The 22,660-nt window shown below is 32.8% G+C and overlaps 1 protein-coding gene across 2 annotated transcripts in view; it reads left to right on the forward strand.

Moving 5' to 3' along the window:
- Positions 1 to 22,660, forward strand: part of LOC129960248 (brain-specific angiogenesis inhibitor 1-associated protein 2-like) — a 263,166-nt gene that overhangs the window by 104,799 nt on the left and 135,707 nt on the right. The window lies entirely within an intron of this gene.

Raw genomic sequence — 22,660 nt, forward strand, 5'->3', positions numbered from 1 at the left:
AGAGAAATAGTGATAGCCTATTTGTTCGAACATACGTTAACATGATATCTACAAAAAGAAGATGGTTCAACAAAGGGTTGAACGCGTGTTGTTTGTACTTCTGGAAGAATGTCAACGCGACGACTCAAAAGCTCATCAATTTTCTTCTTTTTTTTTAGCATAATTCTCTTATACTTAAAAATAAGTTTATACAACATAATATAATTAACGTATACTTCAGTATAAGTTAATATTCTCTAATATATAAAAATATTGCAATCGAAATAAGAAAAAAAAAATCGAATTTGAAATTTAGACGAATTTCCACGTTTTGGATCTCCCCAAGTTCGAAATACACATGTTCTTTCTGCCTGTCTCCGTATCTACAACAAATAATTCAAAAGTTCTTTGAGCTAGACGATTGAAATTTGTCATATGATGTTCGCACAAAATTTTTATATTTCATCCAATTTTGAGCAAAATCTAACCAGAGGAATTCCGCCTGTCTAGCTTTCAAACATAAATTAACACGATATCAAGAATACTATTACACACCTGTAATGTTGCTTCCAGAACAAAACGTTTCATCGTAAGAAAGACCGTTTTCGGTGAGTCCTGTTGGCTGCTCATCGGGTACGGCATCAGTGATCTCAGAGCTTAGCGACAAACTTGACTACCATTTGGCGACAAAATAGATATTACTAGAAACTTCGAGAATTTTAGCAATTGAGTCAATAGAAAGCGAGATACTCCTGATTGGTCCAGAAACTTCTCGGCCCGCCTCCCAGGATCTATAAAAGGCAGTCTCAAACTGCTATCATTCGTAACCAAAGTCGGAAACGTGTGAAGAGTCTACGGCAATTAGTTGGATCAGTCCAGCAAAGTGTTAAAGGATTGCCGAATTCAGCTGTGTGCCGAATCCTGCTGTTTATTGTAGAAGCAGCATCATGTCGTGTGTGGAGTAGCCAATAGTGCAGTAGTAAGACGGCAGTTGGATACAGCTAAAGTATAGAGACAGTGGAGACTTTCAGACGTTTGGAGAGGCCCTAGAGTGAAGCTACGTGAATTCCCTCCTCCTGTTGAATTCTGTCTGGCCGCTTTGTGTGCTGTGGTTGCTATTGCTACCTATTACTACTTGTGGACTACTATTTGTTGTAGTGTGCTGCTGTGTATTTCCTGTGCTTATCTCGGCTGTATATTTGTCGTCTGTGAACTCGTGTCCGTGTCAATAAAAGTCGTCTGTCACTAAAGGACTGTTCATTTCATCGACCAAGAAATCAAAAAGAACCCCTACGGAAGAGTAAATCCGCAACATGAAATGAGCTAGATGAATAAAATTCGATACACATATTATTAACATCTATGTTATAACACTTATCAAATTTTGAGTTAAATCCAACAAGAGTTTGACCTTCTGTCGGCCCCCAGTTTTGGAAGCATATAAACGCGATGCCTCAAAAACGAATTAATTTAAATATACCAAATCTAGCATGGGATTTTGTGACTGCAATTGTAGTTCTATGTCAAATTTTGGTTTCGGTTGTGGAAAAAACGTGTCAAAAGCACAATTTTTTAAAGAGCATGTGAGAAAGCTTTGAGATGACCACCCCCGTTATTTCTTCTCAGTTTATTTAAGGAATCAGAAAATAGAATTACGTTTACCCAAAAGAGAGCATGAGTTGATGCAATTCCTGCCCATTTACGATTCTGATAATACTATGAGGTCATGACTCCATTAGGTTTAGTTATGTTAACATGTCATTTTAACGCACTAATAGGGCTATTTTGGGGCTGATCTCGTAATTTTGAACGTCGGTCAGATGACGAGGACGACACCTGAGATGGCACCTCCCTCTCCACACCAGCATGATGACGTTTGGCCAGTACGTTTAACGCGCACCAGACCCGCTTACACGACGGTTCTTCGGTGGAATCGGGTCTCGAACCTCAAACCCTCCGGTTCCGAAACCAAAATCTTACCACCATGGCACTGCGGCCACACAACTCCATTAGAAAGGTTATTATGCATATCAAAATAGACTAAAAGATAAAAATAATACAATTTTTGTTTCATTCACAATTTGATGTCTAAAAAGTACCTTTTTGATCGAAAGATGAGTAGTATAAGCATTGTAAAGTACTGAAGGACTAGACATTTTGGTGAGATGGCGACAGAAACTAAATTTAGTTGGTGCCGAGTGGCAACGTGGAGAAAGAAGTGTAGAGCGGAATGATGTGGTGTGCTTGAAAAAGGAACACCGGAAGGAAAAGCTTATTAAAATTTAAAATATTTCTTGTTTAAATGTTAGTCTTTGCAAAGTTGTGTAATGTAGTGATCGTCCCTATGTGTCAAAAAATAAATATACCAATTCGGTTTAAAAATCCGCCTTTTTCTTTGGAATAATTCACGCTACCATATTACAGCATATAAGATTCAACTGATATCAAAAACAATCAATACATCCGGCAATCAGTTGACCGCCAAAATCAGTTTATTCAGGAAAGCGACATATTTTTCACGTTTGAAATTCGTAACAAAGAGCAATTCATTTCAAATATGATGTAATTAAAAACGTTTTAAAAATTCAAAGAAAACCTATGTTAGTGGTTCTGCCTAAAACTTTCTCGCATATTCTCTATAAAAGATACTATCCCATGGAACGCCTTCCATGGCATTGGTGTGTAATAGTTACAAACTATTTTTTGACTTGAATTATGCATTTTTACTGAATCTTTCGTGTGATTCTTGGTAAATTTTTCTTTTGGCGCTTAATACCTGTATGGGTGGTTTGAAATATCCAAAAATTGAATTTGCGTTGTAGATGTGTTTTTCCCAATTGAAGGAACAAGCAAAAAGACACAGAACTTTGTTTCCAAAATCACAATCAAATTTCATATGTTTAAGTCGTTGTGTTTTAATTACTCTTCCAGGTTTCTGAAATGACCGATCGACAGACATTCAACCCCTTGTTGGATTTGGCACAAAATTTGAGAACTGTCGGTACTATAGATGTTAAATCTTTTCACCGAATTTCATCCATCTAGCTCTCTTCGTTTTGGAGTTATTACGTTAACAGATATTCGAATTGCCGGACAGACAGAGATCCTCTGAACTGATTTTACTGAAAATTGATAGTAATCTGCAAATTTTGTTTTAAGCCCATGTACCAAATTTCATATGTGTAACTCAAAGCATTTTTGTGCTATATTTGTCACAGACGGGCGGACATACATTTTTCAAAAATATACTATTCGATCTGAGGAAATCTAAAACTTGGAGATTCGTCAAAATCTCGAGTTCTGATTTTTTTAACGATTACAATATTTTACAGTATTTTCTCTATACTTCTTATGCAAGAAAGTATTAAAAAAATGCTAATGATAAATTCATGTGGATTCCGATTCATGTTTCAACTTTTTATGCATTCAGTATAATTCAAAACACGGTTGAACAAAACCAAATTATCCAGGGATACCCCCATTTTTCTCATTCCAAAACAATCACAACTTTCATTTCTTTAAACTTTCTCCTACTTCCTGACTTCCCAAACGGATCCAAAAACAAATGCACAATGGTATATCCAACTAAAAAAGGAGAGCTTTTCCATTTAAAAAAAGTGAGTCCAACACGAACTTTTGTTGTTATTTTTTAGTCCCATGTATATAAATTAGGCATTGTTTTCTCCAACTAAACCCAAGACTCCCCACAATGCCACTTCCTTTTTGCCCTTCCCATCTGTCGTGAAAAATGACCACGGCTTTACCAGGAGAAAGTTTGCGCCGATCTCTAAATTAAGATTAAAAGACAGAAACGCTTGAAAGTTCTATGAAATGTAATCCCTTTTTCTCCTCCGGAAATAATCTCGCACCATTTGTTCAAGCTTATCTACAGCTCTCCTGCCAGCAGAGATTGCGAGCTCTAACTTCGGGTTCGTGTGTTGGCTCTGGTTCTCAGAAATGGCTAATTGCATCTAGATGAACTTGAGAGTTTTGACTGTCTTGTTTTAGTGGCTCTTTTTGTGCCAGATGTGAGCCAATTTTGTTGGTTTCATCTTTGTGGACAGTAAAGAAGTTAAAAACTGACTTTTAATTCGAAGGGTAGATCAATGAATGATAAGAATTTTAAGAATCAAAATAAGCACCAATAAAAAAATATTGTGTAAATTTTACTTACCTTACTTATTTTTATTGATTGAATATTTTCATTTTACTATAAGAATTTTAACGACAAAAGCAATGCTAACATAAAAATAATATGGAAATCCTTCACGTTTCAATAATTATTTACTTTTCGATATATGAAGTATAGAGAAAGTACTGTAACCGCCAAAAGATTCGAACTCGAAATTTTAACGAACCTCCACCTTTTAAACCGCTCTCAGAAAACAGAAACATTTTTTGAAAATGTCAGTTTGTGGCTAAGATAACACACTTCGCTTTCTGCTAGACGTATGAAATTTGGTGTACGATCTTTACACTAAATTCTTAATTTCTGTCAAATTGTGAGCATATTTCGTCTAGAGGAAGTCTGTCTGTCCAGATGTTTGATTATAATTTAACACGATAACTAGACAATGAATAAAGCTAAATAGATAAAAATCGGTACACAGATTTAACATATATGATGTAGACATTTGTTCAAATTTTGAACTAAATCCATCAAGGAGTAAATCGTCTGTCGGTCTGAAATTTCAGAAAAGTAAGTGTAAACGATAACTCAAAAATGCACTGACTTAAATTATCCTTTACATATACCAAATTTGGTTTAGGAATTTATGACTACAAGTGTAATTCTATATTAAAATTTTCTTTTAATCAAGGGGGAAAATCGCGTTTAAGACACAAATTCGAGTTTCGTATACTATTAGTCGAAAAATATACCAGATATTAATTGCTAAAAAAGTCGCGAATTATTAAACGATCGATTCAGTAAAATGCTAAATTCATGCCAAGCATCATTCATTGATAATATTTTGTATAACTTTTATACTTCAATGCCATACACGACTTTCTTTGGGATAAAATTTTTATTAGAAAATATGTGAGGAAGTTTTGGGAGACCCATCCAGCTGGTTTTTGATGAGAATTTGTGTTTATTGTACTTTTGAATGACATGTAACATTATATTGTATATTTAGTAAGACACCTTTTTTTTCTGAAAGAATCTTATTTATAAAGTAAAACACTCAACCAGGTTTTATTAGCTTCATGCCTTTAAAAATGAATGAAATTCCTGTCTCATAATTTAGTATATGAAATATGAAAAAAATTGAAATAAACATTGTGAAAAGTGCATAAATACTTCAAAATTTTACAGATTTAAAAAATTACTAGTCAAAATAATATTTACATAATATATATAAGCATATCTACACATTTTAACAATAGCATTCAGCACTTTTTACATTTTATATATTTTCATTTTACTCCATATATTCTACATTGGCAAAGTGGGCAATTTTGTAAGGGGTATTTTTGAACTCAGTTTTACCATGGTGAAATTGGATACGATATGGCTCTATATGACATTGTCAGCATGAGAGCAGAAAAAAAACTCTAATAGTTTCTTTTGCGTGAAGATTGCGTTCTTTCAGGAAAGACACTTATATTGATAAAGTTAATTTTAAGAATATAAATATTTTACTTTGGTATCCGAAGTTTGTTTCCCCTTTTTTGAAACAATCTTTCCGCATTTATCTCTATTGACATGGCTTTCCTTAAAAACACTACTCACATCCTTGAAAATGTTCAGCATTTCATTTATAACTTTCCCCTAAACTAATAAAATTATGGTTTCCAAGACTGTTGATTCAACTGAAAAATTACGTGTTAATATCGACTCCATTTTGAAATCCAAACGATTCAGTGTTAGTATAAGTTATCCGAAAAAGAGGACTCGGAACTCAAACGAACACTCTTAAGATACCACGAAAATATCGAAAATCGAATTGTTAAAGAGGCAATGAACGCTTCAGTCCAACGCAGACGATAACAAGTCAAGAAGTTAAGGAATAATTATTAGATTTTTCTCAATCCATTCCGACTTTTGGATATTTGCTTTTCGCCATACTGAATTCTTCCATCGACTTTACTTTCAATGTTATATTTTATGCAAATGTTTTCATTTGTAAGAGTTATTCAAATGTAGCCAAATTGGCGTGAATGGGTTTGTTTTAATTTGCTGGCACAATAGCCACTCATTAGATTTTCTTTCCTAGATTTAATGACATTTTTCTGTCTGTTTAAAATAAAATAAAGCCCTGCTTAAAATGAATGTTCGCTCTCCAACGTTGAATTTTTGGGGATAAATTTTCGTCAAATGTAACCCTGATAATTTTTATTGCAACCCTGAAAACCTTTATTACCATATCATGTAGATATCGAACATTTGTCAAATTCTTGAAAAATTCACACAATTTTGTCATGCTTGGCGATAATACTAACCGAACCGATTTTTTTTTTTTTTCATTACTGATAATCACGATATGAATGCCGGCGTCCTGGCATAGGGGTAGCGCATCTATCCCGTGATCTGGGTGTCCTGGGTTCGAATCCCCGTTCGGGCGTGGTTGTTCTTCATCTGTTCTATCTATGAGATGTGTGAATGTACCCCCCTGTAAAAAGGGGCCGTGCAAGCGAATGTGATGCGTGAGTAACAAAATCACAATCTTTGACCTAGTTGGCGCTACTTAACTACAAGAGACGCTCTCTTTCGGTTTAAAACCGCTGACTTCGATCAGCGGGCTTGTCCATGGCAAGTGCCATCAGAAACAACAACAAAAAGATATGAGTATCTGACTTTGCGTGTTTAGTAGGTTTCCGTTTAAGGTATTCTTTTTGAAACATCTGTAGCATTTTGTTGTACTTACAATTAAGGTTTTAATTTAAGATACAATCAATGATGAAATTATTTTAAAGTGCACCCATTTTAAATATTACTCTATTTTCTTGTTATTATTTTGCCTAATTGTGGAAAGTGCCAAGGAGTTCTTGAGCTAATGGTTCTTAACCTCCGGACATAACAAATGAATAGAATAGTGGCGTGGCAATAAGATTACTTAGTAAGTGGTTGCGTTTAGGAAAATAAAGTATTTATTTAATGGGTAACTTAATAATAAATTGAGTGGCAAATGGAGAAAAGAAAAGAAAGAATTTACATTAATGTTATACTTCAAATTCTGTCCAAAGTCAAGTCGGTGTTGTAAGGAGTATGTATGTGGTAAAGACGATGACTTAGACATGAAGAAAATGACGAAGTCTCCTAGCATTTTTTGGTGGTCGAAGTTCGTAATTTTCTATTACCTTAATTGAATTGTTATCGCTTTTATCGATTTTTTTAAGGAATCATGTGGATAGTTTCTAGTGGAAATCCTACAAAGTTGCAGGATTAAGATCTTTTTGGATGTCTATATTCCTGACAAACCACGCCATGTTACTGATTTGTCTAATCGTTTCTGTGATACAAATGGATGCGTAAACAAAAAAATTACAAAAATACTTTTTTACCATTTGCTTGACGCAGTATAGCCGAACATGATTCTTGTGCCAGGAAAACTGAATCAATAAACCAACCATAAAAATGCATAGTTGAATGAATCGGACAGCATAAGGCTTCTAAAATAATATGAGTTAATATTTATGAAAATATAAGGTGTTTTGCTGCATAAGCCATTAGGGCATAATTATAAAAGTATTTAATTGAAAAGTAAGCAGATGGGGCAAATAATTAATAATAAATGTCTTTTTACCCTTAAAACCTCTTTCTGGAGCAACGTGTTCTGTTTTCCTGTGAAAAAAAAATAATGTGCTGCTGAAGATTCGATTTCTAAAAATTGGGTCACAATATTAAAAATATTGGAATCTTTTAAAAAAGTTATTCGAGCAGTCAACCCATAAATAGTTTTCAATTAAGGATAGCGTTTGCTTCACACTGATGTGTTATTTCGGCAGCCTGGTCACGGAACATTCGTCAGATCTGTTCATTATAAACACAACCACGTCAAAACAATCGATTACAATGACACCTGTCATCGAAAACTCTGACATCCGATATCGAATTGGGATCGAGGCTAAAAAGGGCAGGGATTTTCTCCCTTTATTCCCCTACCCCACCTTCTGTTTGCTTTGCCAAAAGAAACATAGATAAAATCTAGACAAGCAGAGACATAGAGAAAAAAAAGAATCTAAAAGAGAAATCTGGAAATTTAAAAGCACACTCGTATTCATACAGATTTTTATCACGTCCCGGATTTACGTCGGGAAGAAATCTGAAACCCAGGCGCGATTTTCAAAAATGGATTTTTTTTTCGTGGTGCCTTTTTTTCCTGTTTCCGGGAATAACTAGTTTTACGTGAAAAACTTGTTTCTGGAAATTCTCTTACGAATGTTGCCTTGCTTTTTGTTTTGTTTCTTTATCAATGTCTTCGGACTGAAATGATGAATCGAGATTCAACTCACGTTTTTAATGATCGCCGTTAACCCTGGTTCTAGAGTTCAGCGGGGGAATCAGGAATTTTTAGTTTCCTTTCTTGCCCCCTCTCCTCTCCTCTTTGAGCCTTTCTTTTTGTTTTATTGTAAACAATTGCTGAATTTTAAAATTTTCTTTTGTATTTCCTTCTTTTAACCTTTCCTTGTGGGTCGTTTAGATTTTTGTTTGGAGAGTTTTATGCCTCTAACTAGGAAAAGTCTTCCAATATTTTCCGATTTGTACTTTCTCGCATACGTTGTAAAGAGAGAGTATAGCAATCATCAAGAAATTCGAACTCGAGATTTTGACGAATCTTTATGTTTTAGAACTCCTAGAGTTCGAAAAACCCATTTTTGGGAAATGTCCGTATGTGACAAAGGTAACTTAAAAACGCTTTCAGCTAGACATTTGAAATTTGGTATACGGTGTTTATTCCACATTTCAAGATTTCTATCGAATTTTCAGTAAAATTTGTTCAGAGTAAGTTTGTCTGATATTCGAATATACGTTAACCCGATAACTACTAAACGAAGAGAGCTAGAAAGATAAGATTTGGTAAACAGCATTATCATCCATAGATAACGGTCAAAGTTTAAGCGCAACCAACTTTAGGTTGACTGTCCGTTGGTCTGTACTTTCAAAAGCAAATAAAAGCGATGATTTAAAAACGCAATGAATTACCTAATATGGTATGGGATTTCAATCGATTGAGTAAGCATGTCTAAAGCCCAAATTCGATTTTCAGATATTATTAACCACATGACAAAGATTAATCGCCAAATAATTCACCACGGTTGGCACGATAGAATCAGTAAAAATGCTAAATTCACGCCAAAAGTTAATATTTCGTAACTATTGTACACCATTGTCTGACAGTATTATCATTATCAATATCTTTTAGTATGCGAGAAAGTTTTGGGGAGACAACTCCCGGTGACTTTTAGGCTGATGCCCAGTATTAAAGTATATGATTAAGTTTGGGATTTGAAAAATGTTATAAGATGTGCTTTTCATTTATTTAAAAGTCGTCTGCCTTTAATTATAAATTAATTTATGATTAAAATTTAATTTTTGCGTATATATTTCTAAAATGTGTATTTGGGACATAAATGAAATATCAAAAATATTAATTAATGCTTAAAGGAACATCAAAAATAATAACTGGAACTTTAATGAAAAATATCAAAAAATGGAAGTCGTAACATTAAGATAATGATTGGATCTTGATTGAAATAGCAAAAAATGGTAGTTGTAACAATAATGAAATATCAAAAAAATGGTAGTTGTAACATTAATGAAATATCTAAGATAAAGTTTGTATCTGAATTGAAATATCAAAAAATGGCAGTTATAACAATAATGAAATATCTAAGATAAAGATTGGATTTTGATTGAAATATCAAAAACAGCAATATTCAGTTTTTGCTTTCAATATTCTTATGAATTTGGAAATTAAATTTTTTTTCTATATATTGTTTTCAATTTGTTATCGAAAATAAAGTTTTTCTGCTCCCTCAAAATTTTCAATTTTCTTTTTTTTTGGTGTCCAAAGCATTTGCTTTTCATTAATTCTTAATATTTCAGAGATTAATAATCAAGAGCTTGAGTTTTCTAGTATCGTTGTATTAAAATAATTTTGATTGTGTTTGATTGAAGATAAATTTTTAATTTATTGAATAAAATTTATTTCATTTATTAATTCATTTGATTAATTTGTAATAAAAATCAATTCATTGCCTTTTTGTTACAAGAAATGCGACGTCCATGTTTATATTTCGTGCAATAAAAAAGAAAGATAATTTATATGAGCTTTCTTTCCTACATTGTGTGTAACCTCAAAATAACAGTCACAATAATTTTATTATTAAACTAATTAATCAATTAATTTTCTTATTAAACCACCTTATATTCCCAAAGTATTGGCTAATGTTTTTGCTATTTCTAAATCACAAATGGTAAACATCCTATTGTGATAATTTTTTACAACTTTGAGACAAACGCTTGACTTTAATCATATCTTCTCTATAGGAAATATTCCGATTGTTTAATATTTCTTCTGTAAATCACCATACGAATTTTTTGTTTCGTTCCAAAGACAGCAAGACGTAAAAAAAATGCATAAATTTGGTTTAAGAGAGCAAATTAAGCAAACAGCGATATTACTTACCTTCTTTCTATGCAATTATAGCTTCTTGGATAATGCAGTTATTTTTTAAAATTCCCCTTTTATCATAGATTTAACCAAATTACTCTTATTGAACGCGAATCACGTTCTATTTTAATTCGATTACTATAATCATTTTTTGGCATGCTTTGGAAAAATTTTTACTAAGGGATTTTTGTTATTTGCTTCCTGCCATTTACATTTGTTATAATTTTTCACAAGAAAATTCCGTTTTTTCCATTCCATCAAAGATAAATGGGTTTAACTTAGAAGGACAGAGCTACGTTGATTCCGTTACGTTCCTACGTTACGTTAAAGAAAGAATTCCGAACCATTTTCAGGATTTTTTAAGATTGTAATGTCATATGACATAGATCGTTATCAGGTTTAATGACTAGAAGAAAACTGTTTGAGTGAGGCGTGTTCATTTTCTCTTTGGTTTAAAGACTGGAAAACCCTTTCCATTATGTTTAAAAATCATAAGATTATCTGTATAAAGCCAGACAGTTTTTCGAATAACTTGTCACTTGGCAAAATGGCAGCAGCTTTTGCAATTGTACTGAATATCTTAATTAATCTATGACATATATTGGTTGTCATCAAATTCTCGACACTAGTGTTTGGGAGTGATAAAAATGCATTAATGGATGGTTTTTCGAATAGCCTGCAGCTTTGCAAAATGGCAGCAGATTTTGTAGTTATATTCTGCAACTGCTTTCCATTTTATTTAGTCTACAATTTATATCGGTTGCTATAGAATTGACGTCACCAGTGTTTGAGAATAGTAAAAATATTTAACTAGAAACTTTTTGAATAGTCTGCCACTTTGCAAAATGGTCTTAGCTTTTGTAGTTGTATTCTGCAACTGCTTTTCCATTTTATTTAGTCTTTGACTTATATTTTTGTTTTAAAAGTGACGTCACTAGTGTTTGGAAATGGAAAAATACTTAACTAGAAATTTTTTGAATAGCCTGCCACTTTGCAAATTGGCAGCAGCTTTTGTATTATGTATTTTAGCTAGTCTGCGACTATTGGTTGTCATAGAATTCGCGACACTAGGGTTTGGGATTGGTAAAAACATATTAAATCTAATAAAATTCTTCATATACCTTGTAATCGCAAATGCAGTTTATATCTATCATTATCATATCATATTATCTACCTCTATCCTACAACCTGTGCTACAAAATATTGTTAGAATTTTTGTATATTCAGCCATCTCTTAAAGTTTCGACTTTCAATTCTCCGTTCACCCAATTGTATGTTCTAATTTTTCTTGCTAGTAATAACTATTCATTATTTCTGAAAATATTCATTTTTCTTCTTTAATATAAAAATATTTTTAACTTCTTCCTTAGCGACCCTGTCCGAAATTTATTTCATCGTCAGGCTTTTCATTTATATTGTTACACATCTGCTTTATTGCTTCTTAGCTTAGCTAGTCTTGAAGTAAGGAAGAGAGTTTTACAGATAACTCCAACGACGCTAAATGGATGCAGGGTCGATAATGCCCGGCCTTGAAGAGAAACTTACCGATCGACATCGTGACGAATTTTAGAGACGTTAATGATTTGGAAAAAAATAATAATTAAGTAAAATGGCAGTTGGTCATTGGTTTGTATTTTTTTATACTTTCCCTTACACACAGTTTAGAGAAGTTTAGTAATCGTGGAGAAATTTGAACTCGAGATTTTGGCGAATCTCCATGTTTTGGATTTCCCCGAGTTCGAAAAATACGTTTTTGGGGAATTTCCGTCTGTTTATGACAAAGGTAACTCAAAAACTCTTTCAACTATATGGATGACATTTGGTACATGGTCTTTATATCAAGTTTGTAGATTTATCTCTATCACATTTTGCGCAAACCCTTTCAAAGAAAGTATGTCTAAAGTTAACACGGTAATTAGAAAACAAAGAGAGCTAGATAGATAAAATTTGGTGCACAGAATTAACATCTATTCTGTAGACACTTATCAAATTTTGAGCCAAATCCAACAAAGGATTGGCAGTCTGTCCGTCTATACTTTTAGAAACTTGATAACTGAAAGTCTCAATGGCGTAAATATATTAAATTTAGTATATAATTTTGTGAGAAATGTAGTTTCGTTTTAAATTTTTATTTCAATCGGGTAAGAAAAATACGTCTAAAACACAAATAGGATTTTCGGATATTATTAATTGCATGCGAGGGATTAATCGCCAATTTATTCGCCAACGATCATACTATAGAATTAGCATCTATTGTATAGACATCTATCAAATTTTGAGCCAAATCCAACAAGAGATTTATTCCATTTGTTTGGTCAGTACTTCCAGAAATATGTTAACACAATAACTGAAAAATGCAATGACTTAAATATATCAAATCTGGTATGAGGTGTTGTTCTGCGTCAATTTTTGCCTCTATAGGTTGAGAAAAACGCATCTAAAACCCAAATTCGATTTTAGAATACTATTAACCGTATGCCAAGGACTAATCGTCAAAAAACTCGCCAGATATCAATAAAAATGCTAAATTCTCGCCAAGCGTTATATTTCGTAGCTATTTTACACCATTACTATACTTGGCGTTCTCTGGGATAATACCATTATTAGAGAATATGCTAGAAAGTTTTAGGAAGATCACTCTCCCTGGGTTTTTTATGTACTTGTCAAATAACAAATAGTAACAAACAATTTCCTTCAATTTCAATAATTTAGATATATTTGATGTAAAATTCATCTAAGATCGTATAAAATATGAAGAAACTATCTCATCCATCATAACATTCGTTCTCTGTAGGGAAACTCGCAATGAAACATAAGAAAACAAACAAAAAAGTTCCAGTTCATCATCCCCAAATTCTGTCCACGAGACGTGTTCATTCAGACTCGTCTCCTCCATCTGGTTAATAATACCCACTCAATATTTTATTGCATTTGTCTGGAAGAGAACTTAGTTCGTATTCTACCTCGAACAAAAAACAAATTGCTATTTCCTTTGATTGCGCGTTCCATTCACAAACCCGGATTCATCATCAGCGGGGCAATTACGCGCAAGAGATGCATTCGCCAATTGGAAGCGGTGCGCGAGTTCACGTTCATGGACCGCCGGCCAATTATTAGCCTATTCAGGGATCCGTTCGTGCGGACTTGTGCCCACATTGCCAACACGTTCCGTCTGGAAACAGTGGGGGACCTTTTTTGTGTCCTATCTCTCACAAACAGATGTTTTATGCACAGAATATATATAGAGACAGAGTAGGGAGGAAATTGAGTAGCTTGAAAGACGAAAAGGATATCTGTCTAGATCTAGCTACTATTATGAAAATATATATTAAAATTTGAAGCAGAGAAATCTGGAACGCACAAAAATAACTTTTTAATAATATATAGGCTTTTATATTAATAAAAAAAAAGAATACGTGTTAGTGTGCCGTTTTGCAAGCCAGACTGTTCGATTTGACTCAGACCTATTTTGGAAGGAGGGAATAGGCACTTCGGAACGACTTTGTTTTATAATTTTAGCTAATTAATAACTTGACGAGATTTTGATAATTTCTCACGAAATCGACAAATTTCTCAAATTTCAGTTATAATTCAAAAATATTGTTGCATAAAATAGATTTTTACACACTTTCAAAATTTCTAAAAATTTAATGGTAATGACGTCAGTTTTTTTTTAAATAAAATTTTCAAAATTTCTGCAAAATATTTTTTGCCCGATTTTCAATAATAGTTTTCATTGTTGCAGTCAATTTCAAACTATTTTCATTGTTTTCGTTGTTTCTATTGTTATTTGTCAAAATATTTAATCGCGTGTTCTCTTCAGCTATATACTGTTAATGACGAAAATTCTGCTAATTATCTGAACATGAGGATTTTGATCCTTAACCAGTGAAAGTGGTCTCCTTAAATCTTTCGCGCATATACTGTAATAAAGAAGTTACTGCAGTGAATGCCTTGCATGACAATGGTGTACAATAATTATGCAATATTAACATTTGGTGTGAATTTAACAGTCCTATTGAATCTATCGTGTGGTCCTTGGTCAGATTTCGGTGATTGATTCCTAAATGTGATAAATAGTACTCAAAGATGTAATTCTATCTTAAATGCGTTTTTTTCTAATCAAGTGGAAAAAAATTTCGGGTACTTTTCCATTATACCGGAGCAAATCTCGCCAAGTAAACAATTTGGCGACAGCACACAGTCCCCGGAACAAATCACACCAAGTAGACTTTATTGGACACAACACACAGCGGCGATATTCCATTTGGCGTTGGTTGCATCATTATTGGTGACTTTATCACCTGCGCTGGTATAATGGAAAAGTACCAAATTTCGCGTAAAACTTCACGTGTAGTCACAAAATCCCAAAACAAATTTGATATATTTAAGTCATTGCATTTTTGAATTATCGAGTACACATGTTTTTGAAAGAACAGACAGATAGACGGTCATCCTCTTGCTGAGTTTGGCTCAAACTTTGATGAGTGTCTATGCTATAGATGCTAAATCTGTGCACAGAGTTTTATCCGTTTAACTCGTTTTATTTTGTAGTTATATTAACTTATACTGGTAGCAAAGTTCTCCATCTCGCGAGTAATACCACTTGGAGGTACTGGTTCAGAGGTGATCGTTCTCTGATTCAGGTCTAAATTACGATCTGTGGATAATGGATGAAATGCATGAATGAAGTCCGCCCGTAAAAAGGGTTGCGATGCATGAAGTAGCTAAGTCGTACTCTTGGCCCTAACTGGCGCTACTGAAAAATAAGAGACGCTCATTCGGCTTAAATCGCTGGCAGTCAGCGGGCTTGTAAAGTGTCTTGTCACTAATTATCTTGTCACAACAAGATAATTTATTTTAAAATTTAACTATTAATCAAATGTAAATTTTTGCTTGCAAATTTGTTCAATGTCTTTTTGGTATTTTTGATGCGAAACATATTGAAACAACGGATATAGTTGAAGTTCAGCATCGATTTTGTTAAATATTCCTCGTTTTAAGACAACGTACTTGCTTAGCATTCATCTGCTTTAATTATTTCCTAGAAAAATGCAATTAAAACACTTTATAAAATTATATTTTTATAAAAAATCTTGTGATATTGTTGGCGTTGTTGATTTATCTTATGACTGTTGAGACATTTTAAAATCAATTTACTTGTAATTTAGAGAATATTTAAATATTTTACAGTGTTTAATATTTTAAGTGCTATATAATGCTTCTAAAAGACAGAAAGCTACAAGGTAATGCAGTTTAGGTGAGAAATTATAAACCAAAGGGAAAAAGCAATTTATTATTGGCACAAAAATTAGGCACGATACAATAAGTTGTTGAAGTAACCAAATGCCATGGTTGAAAATAGATAATATAAATGAGTATGACAAAAAATAAATAAATTCTTATTACTTTAAATTGCTAATTTCTGGAAAGCTTTATATGAAACGAAAAGGAGATAGGGGTGAAATTCAAGAAAAACTCAACAAAACAAAAGTGCACACTTAAAATCGACTGAGTAAAAATGCATGAAACAAGCAAATTTGAGAAGTGAGCGATGTTCTTAATGTTGCAATTTTAGACTAATTATCTCAAATTGGGGTCATTTTTGGAGCTTTCATATTCATGCTTAGATGATCGCAATCTCAAAAACGTATAGACCTTAGATGAATAAAATTTCGTAACACAAATGTATAATACTGATGATAAATCTGTACACCAAATAGTACTATTCTTACAGCTGTTGCCATTTTTATTAAGTGTGTTTTTAAATTATCATATTTTTCATTGAAAAGTAGTTCCTTTGTCACGCATTTTGATCTAAAAATTGTAAATGCAGTTTATAAACGAATTTTTAATGAATATGTAGATGGAAATCTGCAGGTTCGGTGTTTATATGCCAAATTTCTTCTTCTAATTCAATATATTTTTGATTCATTGTGTTAAAAAGACATAATTCCAGATAAAAGATAAAATCCACGATCGCAAATTTCAAGTTATCATGTAAGAACATTATTATTTTTTAAGTCATTATCTGTCTTAATTGATTTAAGTCATTACCACTTAAAACCGGTTCGAAAGGCCACGAGATTTTTCTCTCTATCTCTTTATATATATATATATATATATATATATATATATATATATATATATATATATATATATATATATATATATATATAATCTTTTTAACAAAGTTTTGCAGCTCTACTGATTTTGAGATGAAAAAAACCCATCGTTTTTCTAATACGACGCATGCATAATCTGATAATCTCGTAATTATTCAAGTCGGTTTAAACTGTTAATGTCTTAAATTAATTAAGACAATTCGTAAAAATTCAGAGAATGACTAATTTGGGAAACAAGTTGTAACTTTAGGCGATAAATCGCCAAATTTTGATAACCTTCTGCATTTTTTTCTAATAACCCAAAAAGCAAAAATTGATGCCTCAAAAGCGATAAATCACCAGTTTGTTTCCTACGCATTTTGAGGTTTCAACAATTTGTTACCTACGCAATTTGAGACTTTAAATGCCTCAAATCGAAGCAACATCATGTTCTCACGTGATAAAATATATTTACATAACTCTGGAAGATGTGTAATATAGAGATTTATCAAACCTTTGAGCACGAATTTTTTGACGAGTGCAATTCTTTTTCTATAATTTGTATACGAGAAAAATAAATAAGAAATTATTAGAATGCGCTTCAAATGTAGTACTGATATTTAATATATTAACTTCTAATCTAATACGGGAAATCACTTTCTTCTATATTTCTCCCGCTTTTTTTAAACTTTTCTTATACGAAATATAGAGAACGTATAGTAATCATCAAAAAATTCGAACGCTAAGTAATGATGAATCACAATGTTTTAGATTCGTTTCGAATTAGGTTTAAATTAGAGTTCGAAAAACACATTTTCAGAAAATGTCAGTTTGTCTGTCTGTGCCAAAGATACCATTAAGTGCTTTGAGTTAGATGGATGGAATTTAGCATACGGTCTTTGTAGATTTGGCATATAAATTTGTAGATTTCTAACAAATTTGGGGCAAATTCCATTTAGTGGAAGTCTGCCTGCCCGACGGTTCAAGTATAAGTTAACTGTTCAATAACTACAAAACGAACAGAGCTAAATAAATAAAATACGATGCACAGTCTTAACATCTATACTGTAGATACGTATCACTTTTTGAGCCAAATCCAACTTTAGAAACTTTCAGAAATATGTGAACGCAACTAACTCATACATGCAATTCCTTAAATATATCAAATTTGATATGTGATTTTGTAACTGCAATTGTAGTTCTACATTACATTTTAGTTCAATTGATTGGGAAAAAACCTCGTTCAAAAAACAAATTTTCCTTAGAGAATGAGCGAGAAGGTTTTGTGGAGACAACATCCTTCGATTTCTCATATCTATTTATTAATTTGCCACGAAAACTCAGTTTGATAAAATGCTCTTTGTTAATTAAAATAATTTTATTATGGATAAAAAATGTTCATTTTGTTGGTTTCTTTCAAGCCAAATTGTTTTAAAAGTAAACGCGATCGGGAGATTTCATTTTCCTCCCAAAATCGAATTCTGAAGGAAATCTTTGGTATTTCAGACAAAAGGATCCCAGAACATCAAAGGGAAGCTTAAGCTGCTATCATCGGGAAATCTCAACTGAAACAAAGAATGCGTAATATTTAGGGATAAAGGCTCCTTCCAGCAGGCCAGTGTAGAAGAATTTTTCCGGGATTTCGTTGATGGTATGGTAGCTACGTGGGAAAGCAAAACACTGTGACCATAATTGAACACCGGCTCGGAGGCAATGGACCAAAGCACAGAATAAAAAAAAAAGGAACACAGGAAAGCGTATATCTGGACACTTTTTCGCCGTCAGCCGGCCATTAAATGGCCAGAAAGAAAAGAGAAACAAAATCGCCATCCCAAATATCTGTGCCTACCAGTAAATAAATGATACAAAAAAAAAGAAGATAGAAAAACTGAAATAACCAACCACGCACTTAAATACCCTTTCTTCTTTTATTCGGAATCATATACAAAGGATTTTTTTTTCTCGGCTCAGATTGCTGCCGGAAAGAATTTTCATTAGTTTTAGGGGAAAGATAGTAATTTGCTTGCCTTTTGTTTGCAGGATAGTGATGACTTATAAAAAATTTTTTGGACGGTAAAATATACAATTTGTTTCCAGTGATGTGATTTTGGTCTGAGGTTTTTGAAGTCACAAAATGAACGGGCGGAAAATTGGCGATTGATCGCCTTTGAGGTAACCATTTTTCGCATATAGGGTTATTAGAAAATAATTAAACAAAATTGGTGATTTATCGCCAACACAAAGTTACAACTTGACGCGAATATCCACCCTACCCGATTCCTCAGTCTGACCAATAAAGGGCAGGGTCATAAGAAGTTATCACCCGAAGAAGCACAGAGAAGAAAATAGGAATGAACGCGAAACAGCGAAATGAGGTATCGAAAAGTGCGTGCATGCACTCGTCTGTGTGTGTGTATTTATATTATAATAATAATAATATCATTTTTTCAACTTTCATTTTCAATTTTTGTAGCTGGCAAAAAAGTTTTGGAGCTCAAAAAATTTTGAGATAAAAAAAAAAACGGAAGTGAGGGGATTAAACGCTTTTTTTTTAAAGAAATAACGATTGCGCAATACATTAGTCATGTGATCATTCTATTCATGTTTAAGCAAGATTTTCACACACACAAAAAAATCCTGTCTTTAGGATAAAAGTTTTGGAGCTCGAACAATTTTAAGAGAGGGGAAGGTGACAGATTATTTTTTGAATATAGACGCATGTGTAATCTGATAGTCACGTGATTGTTTAAAACTGGTTTTTAAAGACAAAAATAATTCTGGGATCGAGAAAAAAAATGTTACAACTCGATAGATTTTGATATGGTCGAAAACCATCGCTTTTCTAAATGTTGGTGATTGTGAAATATGAGTCCTATGTGAACATGATGGGTTTTTTGTCAGATTGATACCACGTGACATTACAAAAATAATGCTCTCACATAATAACTTGATATTTGCGATAGGAGATTTTTTTTTTCTTCTACTTATTTTAGTCTCATTTTTCCAACTTCTATGAAGGGCACATTTAAAGCATCGAAATCCCCATCTTCTAGTTCTGTCTATCCTCTCTTTTAGCCTCGAAGATTATCAAAGCCACATTTCCTCTTCATTTTGGCCAAACCGCCACGGATACGAATCACGCTTTGGCACTTAAGATGGGGAGAGGAGAGAGAGAGAGAGAAAAAAAGGCTGACACATGAAATTACCGATCGGGATGGCACTTTTGGTAAAAGGCAGAACGCAGAAGGAACAGAAAAACAAGGCAGCATCTTTCTAGGCTAATAGAAACAAGAACAAATGAAGCAATGAAAAAAAAAGAAGAAGAAAAGCACGTAATGACAGCGTCCGAGGGGCGGTCAGATGCATGGCCTGTTGATTGAGGACGGCAGGCAAAAAAGCTGTTAGGGAAGGCCGATCCTCTTGAAAAGGGACTCGCTAATTTAGATGGGGCCACTCACCTCGCAGTGAAGAGAAGTGAAAGGAACCGGTGAGAAAACGAGAAACTAACAACGACTGAAGGGAAAATAGCGTCGAGATAACGCTGATTAAATGTGATGAGGACATTAAAATAAAAAAGAAATATTTACTATTATGTGCTTTATAAATTTCCGTATTAATTGTGAAATAATACCTCTTCTACATATCAAACTTTCATCTCATTTGCTTAAGTGATAATGACTAGTGACATGTCTACTCAAATTTCCTGCTTGATTAAATCTTTCTTGAAAAAAAAATGCCATATTTTTTCTAAATACTAGCAAAGATTTGTGAAAGCATTGGCAAATGAAATATTGACGTTGAGCGAATATTTTATTCGATCCTATTTTTTCGAAGTGCAAAACACTTTCGTCATAGTTTCTACTAAACACCGAAGGGCATTTCAGTCTCGATTCAATGTTTTTATTTTCTTCTATGCGAAATATAGAGAAAGTATTATAATCATTAAAAACTTCGAACTGAATATTCAGATTTCGGATCTTCTTGAGTTCGAGAAATACCTTTTTGTAATTATGTATCTCTGGCTAGATATGGCAAATATAATTTAAAAACGCTCACTCTGAGTTAAACGGATAATATTGGTAAATGATCTTTACACCGAATTTGTACATTTCTATCAAAATTTGAACAAAATCCGTTCAGAAGAACATTTTGCCCATTGTTAATAAGATAACTACAAAAAGAAGAAAGCTATGTCGATAAAATACGGTATATAGATCTGACTTCTATGACGGATGATATTTCGTACCTTTACACCAAATTTGTAGATTTCTATCAAAATTTTAACAAAACCCATTCAGAAGAACATTTTGCCCATTGTTAACAAGATAACTACAAAAAGAAGAAAGCTATGTCGATAAAATACGGTATATAGATCTGACTTCTATGACGGATGATATTTCGTACCTTTACACCAAATTTGTAGATTTCTATCAAAATTTTAACAAAACCCATTCAGAAGATCATTTTGCCCATTGTTAACAACTACAAAAAGAAGAAAGCTATGTCGATAAAATACGGTATATAGATCTGACTTCTATGACGGATGATATTTCGTACCTTTACACCAAATTTGTAGATTTCTATCAAAATTTTAACAAAACCCATTCAGAAGATCATTTTGCCCATTGTTAACAACTACAAAAAGAAGAAAGCTATGTCGATAAAATACGGTATATAGATCTGACTTCTATGACGGATGATATTTCGTACCTTTACACCAAATTTGTGGATTTCTATCAAAATTTTAACAAAATCCATTCAGAAGATCATTTTGCCTGTCCCATTGTTATCACGATAACTACAAAAAGAAGAAAGCTATGTCGATAAAATACGGTATATAGATCTGACTTCTATGACGGATGATATTTCGTACCTTTACACCAAATTTGTGAATTTCTATCAAAATTTTAACAAAACCCATTCAGAAGAACATTTTGCCCATTGTTAACAAGATAACTACAAAAAGAAGAAAGCTATGTCGATAAAATACGGTATATAGATCTGACTTCTATGACGGATGATATTTCGTACCTTTACACCAAATTTGTGGATTTCTATCAAAATTTTAACAAAACCCATTCAGAAGAACATTTTGCCCATTGTTAACAAGATAACTACAAAAAGAAGAAAGCTATGTCGATAAAATACGGTATATAGATTTGACTTCTATGACGGATGATATTTCATACCTTTACACCAAATTTGTGGATTTCTATCAAAATTTTAACAAAACCCATTCAGAAGATCATTTTGCCCATTGTTAACAACTACAAAAAGAAGAAAGCTATGTCGATAAAATACGGTATATAGATCTGACTTCTATGACGGATGATATTTCGTACCTTTACACCAAATTTGTAGATTTCTATCAAAATTTTAACAAAACCCATTCAGAAGATCATTTTGCCCATTGTTAACAACTACAAAAAGAAGAAAGCTATGTCGATAAAATACGGTATATAGATCTGACTTCTATGACGGATGATATTTCGTACCTTTACACCAAATTTGTGGATTTCTATCAAAATTTTAACAAAATCCTTTCAGAAGATCATTTTGCCTGTCCCATTGTTATCACGATAACTACAAAAAGAAGAAAGCTATGTCGATAAAATACGGTATATAGATCTGACTTCTATGACGGATGATATTTCGTACCTTTACACCAAATTTGTGGATTTCTATCAAAATTTTAACAAAACCCATTCAGAAGAACATTTTGCCCATTGTTAACAAGATAACTACAAAAAGAAGAAAGCTATGTCGATAAAATACGGTATATAGATCTGACTTCTATGACGGATGATATTTCGTACCTTTACACCAAATTTGTGGATTTCTATCAAAATTTTAACAAAACCCATTCAGAAGAACATTTTGCCCATTGTTAACAAGATAACTACAAAAAGAAGAAAGCTATGTCGATAAAATACGGTATATAGATTTGACTTCTATGAC

This window comes from Argiope bruennichi, chromosome 2 (assembly GCF_947563725.1).
Source record: "Argiope bruennichi chromosome 2, qqArgBrue1.1, whole genome shotgun sequence".
In the NCBI taxonomy this organism is placed as follows: domain Eukaryota; kingdom Metazoa; phylum Arthropoda; class Arachnida; order Araneae; family Araneidae; genus Argiope; species Argiope bruennichi.